Genomic DNA, 12068 nt, shown 5'->3' with positions numbered 1-12068 from the left:
GATGGCATTGGCCACTTAGAAATGCAGCTTCGAAACGGACAAGCGCGCATTTTTAGGTAGACGATCGTCTGGCGGCCGACAGCCGTACGGCAATAAAACGTTACAACGTGAATGTTGTAAAAATTAGTAGGAATTATTCATGCACTCTTAACAGTAATAATGAGTCTTCCTCGAGTTAAAACCGCGGTCGGTCGTGCTTTCACCAATGGCAATAATAATCCTCCTTCGCGGATTATGATTCCTTTTCGTCGCCACGCTGCCGTCAACACAGCGATGGGTACTTTTACATTGGTCATGCCGCAATTAATTAGATGAATAGCGTAAAAATCCATCCGGTTCTCGTTTGCAACAAAGTACAGTGTGCTCGTAGAATTATTTGTAGTACTCTCTCTTCCAAAGGGACCATAACTAATCCACCTTTCGTAAGAGAACTAGCGATGTGACTTGCGATTATCGAGCAGAATGCGCTCGTCGAGCTTGCGACACGTAATATAGCGGCCGTGATTACCTTTTCCTTCCTTTGTTGCGTTCTAATTGGAAAAACGTACTTATTGCAAGTGAAAAACAAAACTTGCCTCACAAAGAGAAAGCAAGAGAGAGAGAGAGAGAGAAAGAGAGAGATGTGATTGTGAAATTCCTCTGAGACCCGCCAGAGATTCGTTATACCGTTGTAAGGTTAATGAATGAAGGGGGTATAACAACGTAATGGATATATTCATTGTATGTTATTAAATTCCGTCGTCTTTGTGCATCGGCGAGGCAGCTTTCGCACGCTTCCTCTCCCCAAGTATATGTAAGAGAACGTACCGACAATAATATATGCATTATCGGAGCGTTGGACACGGTTGTCACGCGATACCGATTTCTCATTCAGCATCGAGGCAACGCACTGCGCGCCGCGCCGAACCGAGCCGACTCGCGCTCGCAACGAACGCGAGACGATAAATCGAGCGTCCGCGCGCTCGCGCCGAAGGACGCACGAGCGATTCATTAGCGGACCTCGTAAAAATCAGGAAGCTACCCTCGGCTCATTTGCAAAGCATCACGGCTTTTCCCGCAGCGCAAGCGCGCACGGCCGTCCTCCTCGCGGATCATTTGCTTCTCCCGTGCGCGAAGGATTTCTCGCTTTGACTTCGTCTTACGCGTCTCCCGCGCCGCGAGTACGCGACGGAGGAAGAAGGAACGCCTCGTGAGGGCGCCCGAACAAAACGACTCGGAGCGGGTAGAGTGGATGCAGGTAGGGGGACTCATCAGTTAATGGAGGCCGCAATTAATAACACCGGAGTCGTTTATCACTCCGATCCGCGACTTATCCTCGCGTACCTCGCAAGCCGGCCAGGCGGGGGTTTCCTCTGCCTAACCTCTTGTCCCCGCTCATTTCATCCTCCCTCTTGATTCAGCAATATACGACGCTCCCTAAAGTGAGCCCCGAAGACGGCCGGCTTCGCGGAAGTGCCGTGTATACCGCACGCTGGCACTATCTTCGATACCTTCGAACGAGTTTCCGTAATACGCATCCAGCAGATGCGATAATAAAGTGTCTCACACCGTTGAACGAAGAAGGTATACGTAACTGTCTATGGAAAGAACGAAAGAGATTGATAGAGCTGGAAGGGTAACGTGGAAGCGAAGCGATGATGCGGCGATTGAAGATAGTTCGAAGATAGTTCCACGCGCGTGGCGAGCGGAAAAACTTAATCTACGAAAGTGAAAATGTTCCGACTCTAACTCAATTCTTCACGAGTATATTCCATAACGTCAAAAATAATGAATTTTGAACGATGGAAATATTTATCTGCGCATTCGTCTGTATATTAATTTTCATCAACCTCGCTCGCTTTGCGTGTGTGATCTTTGTTATTAAATATTTAATACATTCTATAGAACATGCTACGTAGCAATGCGTTGTGCAATTCTCTGCCTAGAATGCTGCATGTATGAGATTTTAATTCACATACCGCATTGGACGCGTCAATTTGTCCAGCATTTTTCATCCCTCCCTGTCGAATATTTAATGTTTTTTTACTGATTTTATTACATTATATTAAACTACGAGATGTGACGGCGTCAAACGAAAGCGTATAAAATCGTCGCTCAATGGGATTCTTTTCCGGCATGTTACTCTATTTGTTTTCAAATATCAAATATATTTCTAGAGATTTTATTATGCCGTGTTGAACTACGTTATATTGCAGCGTTGCTAAAGATTTAATATCGCGATCGAATGGATTTTTTGCCTCGCGTGCTTGTCATTATTTACTTTACAATATTTAATATCCGCGACTGATTTTATTGTGTCGTACACAAAACCGTACAATTTCCGACGTTGTTAGAAAGAGAGAAAATTTAATTACATAATTGCAATAAGGAAAAAATGTATATATAGATATATAAATTAATGTTAGAGACAACTCGTATATTGCGTATACATTTCTACGTTACATTCAGGAGACATTGTCACAGGTATGACACGAAGTATAGGACCTCGTCTATACGGTGATCTTGAAAATATCTGCCCAAAGAATCTTTTGAGACGTTTCGTAATATCCGGATTGCCAGTGAAATGGACGGTTAAGAGCATCAAAACGGCTTGCTTTTCTGGAGAGTGCACTCGGCGGTATGAATCCTATTGGAAAGAGTTGGCGAGGTCGGGAAAGAGAGAAAAATATCGGTACAGAGGAGGACAGGAAACGTCAAGCGGATTTAAGAGATGAGGAGGACGAAGACGAGCGGATGTAGGAACGCGGGAAAGAGTCAGATCTTTCGTTAATTAAGTGATTGTCTTGATTCGTAACAGAACCAAACGTCGCATTTGCATAGTCCTCTCGTTGTTTTGCTCGCTGTTTGCCGATGCTCGGCCGATCCGTATCCGTGATTTCGCGAGCGAGCCGAATTTGGCGGTCGATCGTTCGGATCCGTTTCCTCGTGAGAGAAAGTATCATTTGTGTAGCAACGCAGCAAGGTGCTGAGAAATTATCTCCGAGTCTGGCGTGCCAGATTACGCTTAGTACATTGTGGCTTGTAAACCGATCATACAAATTAATGGTTATTACTTGGGCATTACGTCGGGTCGTATATCGCCTGTTTGGGGAAGGAGACGGTAGAAGAAGAGGGTTACACGCTGTAGCCGAAGTCGATCGTGCTGTTCCGAGGTCACGAAACAAGTTCGCAGATGCACTCAGGAGGGTGCTGCTGAGAGTGCGTATGTGGGCAACGGCGACGTGCGTTCCGTAATGCATAACGGTGATATTGATTAAGAGCCCCAAGTTTTCGGATATATGAGCTGAGTGCTTCTCGTGATGAAGGGTGTTGTGCGTGGGAGCACCCGTTTGTGGATTGGCTGGTTGATTTTGGCTGAAGAGTACATTCCGTGATCCCTCACGGCCGCGACGTGCATCGCTTCCAAGTGTACGTTTCTTCGATGGCACGTACATATGTTATGATGCTTGTTGAATTATTACGGAGACGATCTCTGAATTTCGCATTAGCAAACAATTTATCATCGCATTTCGGGATTATCGATATGATGCGTAGATGGATTTCTTAACACTGTCAGTCAACGAGACATATTAATACATCACGAATTTAATGTAATAAGGATTTATACATTTTTATTTATATTAGAACGTCCATAGCACACACACCTCGGAAGATTATTTCGATTCAGTAATTTGCACGTATGAGAATGCGTTTTTCTGCCATGTCAATTTTTCAATCTTTCTAACTGTCGAAACACATTGAACCGGAACACTTGAAACTTTCTCGTAGAATTCTCTAATTGTAAAGAATCTCGTGATCGTTACGGTAAAGATCGACTCGATCTGCATCCTATAGCTTAAGCTAGAATTTGCGCGAACGCCGTTCCGGAAGTGGCGTTCAATCGAATCAGAAAGTTTCGACCCGTTTTCCCCTCAGGATATGGAACTATCACCTTTATTCGCGCCTTGACGTGAACTTCGGTAGTCGCGTCGTCGTCGTCGTCGTTTTCGTCTCTTCCATGTATCGAACGCAGACTCGTTCGGATGGAAGATAGATCGAACCGTTAGTAAAGCTCGTCGATCGATGTCACCTAAAATTCGCTCGCGGAAAGTTTTCCTAAATTTATGCACGCGCTGAACTAATCGAATGGTCACGACTTAACTACCAATTAGTTACGTTACACGGTACCAGTGTGAAAAAAAAAAACATTAATAACGGCCCGTAGATTCCTTCCCGTTTCTTTCTCCGTCCTTTCGAATCCAGGCTTGCCCTTCTCGCCGCTTGACTAACTTTTTACCGGCGTTTATTTCCTCTCCGCCAGCCTGTAGCGTTCCGTTTTCACGCATCTCGATCCGTCTCTTTTTCCCTTGCTCGAGAAACGACGATCGCCGTTACCGTCCTCTCTCCGCCTTTCTCACATATTGAGACATAAAATCGATAAGTTTTTATATCGGTTACTTAACCGGCTCCGAGACGAGGGCTCGATCGAAGCTGGTGCAGCAAAAGCACATATTTATACATCCTGGAGGATGGTACTGAGAGCCCTACTCTCGACGGCCCGTGCGTACATCAGGCATCGACGATCAGAAAGAGCGACGAGCGAGAAACTGGTTCTTGGAGCAACGCGTGTTATCCACGCCCGCGTACGCGAGTTACGATTCGAAAGCCCGTTTCGTCGTTATTGATGAGAAAGTACAAGCGAAAATACCAGCGACATTCGAGAATGTTTGTCTCGAGACTTCTTTTTAGGTAGTCTTTCATGCAAGTTCAATCTAACGCATTCGATTTTTTTCGACACGATACGATATCGTGAATTACGACGCACGATGAGGTCTTTAGTTCACAATGTTTATTCCACCGCATTTAAATAATTTTCTTCTTTTGTCACACTGTATTTAATATCTCAATAATGTCGAAATCTCTACAAACAAGTACCATCGAGTATTAGGAGAAAGGCAGGAACATTTGCATTTAAGAAGAGTACTTCGCTTTTCCTATGAAGAAGAGCCCTCGACAAATTTTGTACAGGGACCATTCGCTCTCGTTAAGAACCGAAAATCAAGATTTTTTTCTTTTCGACGTGAGTGTCATTATTATCTCCTTCGTCGATAATGCCGAGGGACACTCGACAATCGCTAATAACTCCGCCTCTCATATTTATTCTCATTTGCCATTCCTTTCGCTCTTATTATCGAATTTCTTATTTTCACGAGACCAAAGTGAGGAGATATCGATCGATTATTCTATCGTTTTGCTGATCCTCTTACTATCGAAGCGATGCACACGAACAAAAGGAAAGAAAGAGAAAATAACGGAAGAGAATAAGTGCGAACGCAACGGTTTTATCCTCGTATCTCTAGCCTATGCTTCTGCTTCATTTTACGCCCGGATAGAAAGATTAAAAAGAAAAGACAGGGGAATGAGTGAGCAGGAACAGAGCTGGGCAGAGGAAGAACGTGAATGGAGAAATGCTAAAAGGAAGAAGAAGCGCGGGAAAGAGGGAAGGAGGGATCGGCTTTCATGCCAAGCCGCAGTAAATTTGCGCGGTCGCGACGTAGAAGCGGCCGATTTCTTCTGCACCTCACCCTTAATCTGCACATCTGACTACCTAAATTGGCTTGAGCAAAGCTAATCTCGACGGCGTTATCAATTAGCCGCGTCGCAGATAACACGTCGGGAACCTCGAGCAGGCGTTTATCGTATTTTTAACCTTCGAAAGTTGGCCGCGGATCTTTTACGAAAGGCTTCGAGCGACTAAGCGAATTTTTACCTGCCTCTATTTTTTCTTGATAATTCCAAAAGCGTCCGTTTCTGTTAACGCATCAAATAGATAAAAGAGAAAACAATTTACGTAATAAACGGGTCATAAAAAGTCGGCGCCGTGAACGGTGCGCAAATTAAAACAATTAATTAAGTTTCTTATACATCACAATATGATGTAGCAACTGATTTTACAATAGTTTACGTAATGTAAAGCTTGTTTATTACATAATTTGTTTTTTTTTTTTAATAACAAGAAGTTCTTATCAATTGTTACATAATTAAAATTTCTCTTCATATCATAAATATATTGCTGAAAATATTAAACATTCAATTATTAAATCATTATCATGTTGATTTTATCTCCACTTCTCGCATCAATACATAATTTAAATAGGAACGTGTGCGAATTTACTAGAAATATGCTTTCATGCTGTTACCGCCGCATCAAGCAGCATACTGAAATCAGGCTTGCGATTTTCGCTTGTTCATGCAGAGACTTGTAATAATCAAATTTGAACTGACTCACGTAGGCGCGCTGTAAGTTTTATCAAGATGTGATTCAACGTTGCGTATTCATGCGAGAGTGAAGAGTGTGGGGCGGGGGGGAGGGAGGGGTGGAAGGAGGGCTCAGGAAGTCGTTACGTATACGAATGAATCCGGTAATGCACTCTGATCTCGATAGCGACTCGTGTACATCGCTAGGCCGGTTCACTCTCTGGCGACCGTATCTCTGGCGCGGAGTACCGGGGTCCGTGGTACCGCCACCAGGATAAGATATTACCGTGGGCCGAAGCCGAAGAGCAGCGGTTAGCCTCGCTCTGTTACTTCGTGGAGCGCGAGTTGAACGCAGTAAATATATTCTTATCTATTCGCCAAAAAGTTCAGCTGAGCCGCTAATTAAAGGTATAACCTTTCCTCCCATCGTCCCTCGCCTCTTCTGGCCACCACGGAATTCTCAAGTTGCCGCGATATGGAGAGAGAGAAGGAAAGTAGTGCGAGAACGGAGTAGAATCGGCGTGGCGTTTAACTCGGCCCCGGAATTTATTATGAGGCAACGGAATGCTCCGTTAACACCCGGTGGCGTACGGCGTCGTTGCCATTCTTTTTCGGAGCGAATTTTGCCCTGGCCGGCGGACTTTTTACATCTCCAAACACAGCGTTTCTCTCTCACCTCCTAGCACAATTTGCGTCGCGCAGCCGGTACCGTTTTCTCGGAGCTGGGCGCAATAACGCCGAACGACCTGTATTAATTTCGGCACGCGTAACATTCAGCTGACTCGCATTACGTCCGGTATAAACGATTACTGCCGTATTAATTACTATGTCGCACGCAGAAAGGATTTAACCGAGCTGAATGCAAAATTAACGGAAGCCGATGCCAATTTTATTTAAGATGGCGATAAATTTTTTTCTATTATTTGCATAAAGTTTTTAGCGTCTTTACAAAGTAACACTGTCTTGTTCTCAGTGAGGGGACATAGTTATAACGTCAATAAGATTTTCAAGTTAAATATTTGATTTATCACAATTGTTTCTGTCACTCGAAATTCGTGATTGATGCACTTAGTTTAATACTTTTAAATAAATTTCTAGGATGAAAGGAATGTAGCGTATATCGTCGCGAGACTATAGAATCTAACCGTAACAGTTTTGCGGCAAGCATAGTCGTAACTCTATTCAAACTGCAGTTGTGTACCGGGCTAGGTTAGAGAGAACAACCCTCAGAGACTTATCGTACTTGAAAACTGACACTAATTAACCCCCCGAGACTATGTAGGCCGCGGTAGTTAAACTATCTGCGAACGAAAATTGTGTCGCGCACGCGCGAAGTTTCCTGTCCATCAATATATGCATGCTCGGGGCTTAAAAATTAATTTACCGTTACCTTATCTGCAAAGCAATAACATAATCGATTGCAATTACTTCTGAGCGACTGCCAGCAAGATTACAACGCGATGAATAAAATATTATCACAGTTTAATACAGAAAAAAAACAAGATTTTGTTTTTGCAGTATCGAATTCTAAGTTATTAAAATGTAAAAATTTAAAAAAATAGAAATTTATATTTGATAATGTAAAAAATGCAACAAGAATTATAGAATAATGTTAATTGCAGTTTTAAAGACTGGGAATACATATCCTATGCATAGTATGTCGGTCTTCTCCAGCTCGTTGGCTTTTTGTGAAAACTAATTGTTTTAGGAATGTGCAGCGCGAATTGGAAAATTAATTAAAGATCACACATGGTATTTGACTATGTTTTTCTCTCTTTTAAAAAGTATTTGTGTCAGTTTTTATGCACGAATTGTTTGCGGAAAATTCCGAGACTAGAGATAGTTTTTGGGTTATTGACAATGGAGAGCTTTCAAAAAATTAATTGTTACGTAAAAAAAAATATTAAAATTGTTAAAAAATGTCAGTTTTGTCCTTGACTAATTTTACTCGAATGTTTAATTGTATAGTAGGAAAAATTATTACACGTGAAAAATTTGCAACGACAGACGTCGTTGCAAAATTTGCCAAAGAATTTACAAATGGAAGAGAGAAAGGAGAAACCGTAGTTTCGAGACTCTTATATGTGTGTGTGTGTGTGTGTGTGTGCGCGCGCGCGCGCGCGCACACACACACACACATACATATATATATCTCTTTGGAATTGGAAGTAGCACGGGCTGAGTTGAGTGATCTACGAGCACTCGACACGCTTCGGGGCAACAAATGCGCTTCTCTACGATTTCACGGCGGGTGGTACGTCGTACTGGTGACAGCTTGCCTTTTCGTTTGCTCTTTACACGATCGCGGAACATCCATGAACGTTATCACGCTCAGTTTCAGACGTAGTCGCGAAGCTGCGAGCTCATACGTAATCGACGTATCTGATTGAATTATCGTGTGATTAATGATTGAATTTTTTTTTTATCGGCGTGTCCTTTTCGTTGTCATGTACAGATTTAAACTTTTACTTTTATCACGTACCAGTGCTTCTTTAAAAAATATTTTTATTAATTACAATCTTTGTAACAGTGAAGCAACAAGATGTATATAAAAGATTATATATTCACATATGAATATACGTAACACATACATCGAATATTATATTTCTGTTTTTTTTTTATACAAGAGACGGGATTGCAATAAACAGATTTAAAATCGGCTATCGCATTTTTTTTATGCGTGGCTGAAATAAAAGTCTTTGAGGTCAGTGGCATATCCGTGCCATTGAACCGTCAGTGGTTTGAACAAATGCCACCGACCCGACGAATTTCACTTTAATTGGCGAGATTCCGACAATACCGGTATATCGTTTGAAATCTTTATGTCAGAATGCTTAATTGTGCGACCCGGCTTGCAGCGTGGTTCGTGCACCACGAAACTGTATTTTCCCTCCGGCGGATATATCTTTAGTACTATTCAGTTCTGCAGCAAAGGGAGTAGAAAGGGCGTTGGTTCTGGATCTGTAATCGCGTTGACAAATGGCGCCCCCGAAGCGATAAATTGTTCTCTAGTTTGTAGCTTCTAGCGTCGATTACACTATCGCAGTAATTATAGCATAGCATAGCGAGCAAGATTTTATTAAAAAGCTTAAGGAAACAGGAATTATCGATTAAGAGTAAACAATTCTTACGCCAAGAGTCTTACCTTTCATCTTACATTGACGTCGCAATTCTTATGTAATATTATTCACGCCCAACATACAGTAATAACGTGAAAAGTGACGCGGTATTGTTTAACGTAAAAGGAAGAAGAAAATATCGATATACAATCCTCACACGTGTCTGACGTTATTCTGATAAATATTTTCACTGAGCGTTATTGGTAATTCGCGCGTTAGGAAACGTTGTCAATATTTTGTCCGGAAAAGTACGAAGCTTTCTCCACTTAGTAGTTTAGCGCGAACAGAACTTGAAAAACACATTTTGATGTTGATATTGCAAGATTTCGTGTACGGCGGAGCTTAGAACAGCGGAACTCCTTCGTCAGGTAGTAGCGTGATGCAATGTCGTAAGGTTAAGCATCGTTGATGCCAACCATAACTGATGCACGTTCCTCCCTCTTTCGTGGTTCGCTCGCTTACCCTTGCACATAGTTTCGAAATATCGTTAGAATCTGGGAAATTTTTTTCTAAATGAGAGACGATTAAGGCCGCGCAGCGAGCAATACAATTTATAAACGTGTCACTGCGCGACCATTTATTTACGCGCGGCGTATATTTAATATTATATTATATATTTTGAAGGAAGCTCTTGAAACGAGTTTACGTGACTCTGGCTATTGTCGGGCGACAATCTAATTAGCTGGGCTACATCTAATCGTTTAAACGAAATAAACGATGAAATTAGTACCTAAATCATAGTCTAACATACGACATGTACACGCATATTTTTTTTATAGGGAAATGTCCAAAATGGGAGTGATAACTTTTCATCGTTTCCATCGTACGCGGGCAATCCGCGTGATATTCGCGATGTAATTACTTCCTGCAAACGCGAAACCTCGAATGCCGCCGGCCGAATCTGCGTTTTCGGCCGACAACGCAGCTGCGAAGCCCGACGAAAATCCATTCGGAAAATTTATAATATAATAACGTAATTCCGCAACCCGCACATGGGACGCGGCCGACCATTTATTGCCGGTCGAGAAGATCACCGGCCGCGCCATCGACGGACATTAATTTCCCAGTCGGACCGGTCGATGCGGTTCGCTTATTTTCAGCTTTGAGACGAGCTCTCGCTAATTCATTAAAGCATTTACGAGGGCCTCAGGCACCGCGTACCGCGTACCTGGAATAAGCTGTCATTCTCAATTCACTTAGTTGCATCCATCGCCGCGTACCAGCGCGATCTTTTACGTCTCCTGAATGGCATCTTCACACGTACCTGCGCGGCGATAGTGGCGGCGGCGTGCAACTGCGCAATGACTATGTCGCGCCTTTCGCATCGCTCGTACGCGCGCGTAAATACTACTAATACCTTTCGCTCGTTTTGCCACCGCATGCACGCTTCTGCGTGCATTGCGCGCATTATTGCCCCTCTCTACGTATAATATTCCTTTCTGGCCTGGCGTGGTTTGTCTTTGCACACTTGTAGCATGACGTTGCAGACGTGTGTCTATGGCATGCGTGCTACACTATACTCGACACAAACACTCGAATTATATCGTCGGGCAGAAGAGAGAGAAAAAGAAATTCGAGCTTTCTGCGAGAGGATGATGAGAGCTCTGATGATTAATGCTAATTACGTCCAAAGTGAATCGTGTTTGAAAATTAGTGTAAAAATTCTGACTCTTCAACTCGCGGAGACGAAAATGACGGAGTCCGTCTGTGCAGAAGTTATCGCGCCTGTCACATGTGTCTCTTCTTCTTTACCTACTTACTTAGTATCTATTGTTAAAAGGAAATTGGTCTGGGACGCTCTGTAGAGGCACGCGATGTCATTAGCTAGGTATTATCCTCGCGTGTGCACTTCTCTCGGACGTTTAAGCTTGGCTAACGGCCATTGTGCTCCACGCGAAATGCACTCGGTCTCATTTACGTTTTCGGGGTAACCTGCCGCTGTATCATTGACCTTATAAGCGTCAATTCACCGGTTACCATTCTACTACCATGTCACTGCCCCCCAAGCTCAACGGTACCCGAGCGAAATTTACTTCCGGCTTCTTGTTCGTTGATTTAATTACTCGCCATTCGCGCCGGTCATTTAATCATCCACGATGTAGCGAGCCGGTTCGAACGTGTCGAACGCATCCTGCGTCGGAAGTCCTTCGCTGGCCTCTCTCGTCGCTCAGGACAGGGAGCTATTAATCTCTGTAGCACGCCGACGAGCTCGAGGAAGCCCATGCCGCTTCCGAGAAGTATCATTTATAGCAGACCTCTCGGAGGAACTCGAGGCCGCCTCGACGTTCGCGAACGTTATCGTGAAAGGTGTTGCGAGATTGCTGTAGCAACAACGGGTTGCAGGTGCCGCGGACGATTGCGACGTCGACGAGGACATCCTCGAGCCCGCGCGCGCGATGGCACTGTCCGCTTCATTAACCGGTGTGTTTTCGCTTCTGTCGACGACCACGATGAGGCAGACCGCGCGAAAAGACGAGAGTGCCACGAGTTCCTTGAACCGTTTGCGTTATTTTCCAAGTGGCGCCTTGCTAAACAGTGAAAGTACAGCGAACTCTTGGCTGTTACGATATCTAATGGCGAAATAAGACATCGTTGATAAAGCTTCTATTGACACTCGCTACGCGGGCAAACAAATTTTTTACGGATACGCGAGGAAAAATATATATGTAGGTGCAGCGAGTCTCGCGAATAATTTGATTTACTTCCCGCGAG

Source organism: Solenopsis invicta, chromosome 3, assembly GCF_016802725.1.
Source record: "Solenopsis invicta isolate M01_SB chromosome 3, UNIL_Sinv_3.0, whole genome shotgun sequence".
Taxonomy (NCBI): Eukaryota; Metazoa; Arthropoda; class Insecta; order Hymenoptera; family Formicidae; genus Solenopsis; species Solenopsis invicta.
This window is presented reverse-complemented; position numbering follows the sequence as displayed.